Consider the following 1,723-nt stretch of genomic DNA (forward strand, 5'->3'; position numbering starts at 1 on the left):
AAGTAAATAAATAAATAAAGAGAGAGAGAGAGAGTGTAAGACTCTAGTTAGCCTATATATAGGTGATATGATTGCCTTTTCAATTTCTCATCTATAAAATCTTGTCTTCCTTTCCTTCATTTCTACTCAACCCATACATTCAACAGATATAGAAGTGTGTAGAAATAGTAGGTTCCTCAAGTATCAAATAAGAAATATTTATATTTTTAGTGGATCCAGTCCTAGAAAAGAAAAGGAGTTTTTAAAATAAGCAAATCATTTGGGTCAAGTATTAGCTGAGAGAAAGATTTATTTAGTGTATAAGAGAGATAACTTTGGGTTAATAAGGGGTGTGTTACTAGCTGTATTTTTCGGAGGAAGTCCAGTTTTGGGGGTTGTCCCTAAAGCTTTTGCACACGGGGACATCATTGGAAAAACAATTGGAGAGGAACTACAGGTCTCCACAATATCTGATCGAATGAATGTAATGATTAACCATACTGATGCCTTCATTGCCTTAACAGGTGGTCTAGGTACATTGGAAGAGATCTTCTATATTTTCTCTTGGACTCAACTACACATTCACCATAAACCTATAGGTTTGTTAAATGTTAATGGTTATTATGATAAGTTGTTGTCTTTTCTTGATCATGCTGTGGAACAGGAATTTCTAACATCTTCTGCACGACAAATCATAATCTCTGCTACTAATACTGAACAATTGATTGACCAACTACAATCTTTCATTCCTGTAATTGATCCCTTCATGAGTCTTATAAATTGGTTAATTAAGAATAACTGTAAAAAGCTTAGATTAGCATAAGATATTAATAAAAATAAAACTTAAGCATTATAAAAATACAAAGAGAGAAAGCAAAAGTATGATCTTGATCTGAAAAATTTTTGTTTTAGTGTGTTTCAGGTTTTGTCAGTGTTCGTTATTTCAGGTGATATCTTTTATACTCTATCTTTCTACCTTAGAACATTGAGGACAATGTCTCGTTTTAGTTGGGGGGAGAAGGTAGTAGTTAAAAAAAAGCTAACTAACTGTGTTTTCTATTTCATAAATCATGTGCAAAATTGTTGTTATTAGAATGATAGAGTAAAGGAGCTCTTTTGTTAAAGTGACTCTTGAGACGCATCTTAGTAACCATTCTTAACAAGGTCTATTATAATACTTCCTAAAATATTCAGATTTACAAACTCTCGCATTATTATCACTTAATTCTGCTCATATAGTCATTTAACATGTATTCTTAAACCTTAATTTACACACACACACTTTAACATATGATTGTGGGTTGCATATTGGATTATTACATTATTTATGTTCTTTTGTTAAAGGTAACAACTAAGGGAAAGGGATTGTATATAATTAAAAAAAAAACATGAAAAAAAAAAAAGAAAAAATATTTGCAAAAAAAAAAAAACAAAAGAAGAGCAAAAAAAAATGCTAAAGTTAACTGACATGGGAGCTATTGGTCCAACGCTTGTTACATGGGTTGAGGAGAAAAGCTTAAGGGAATCAAACATTGCACTATCTACATATCAGTATCTGCGACCCGAGTTACTAAGCTCGTAGGGGTGTCTTAACACCTAATGCCCTAAGACCAACTGGTCTGGGAGTCATTAGCTGAAAGCTCGTTACATGGGTTAAAGATGCATGATGTTTTTAAAGCTATGCATCATGTTTTAAGTTATATATATATATGTGTGTGTGTGTGTGTGTGTGTGGGTGTGTGTG

The sequence above is a fragment of the Populus euphratica genome, unplaced genomic scaffold (assembly GCF_000495115.2).
Source record: "Populus euphratica unplaced genomic scaffold, PopEup_1.0 scaffold994.1, whole genome shotgun sequence".
NCBI lineage: Eukaryota > Viridiplantae > Streptophyta > Magnoliopsida > Malpighiales > Salicaceae > Populus > Populus euphratica.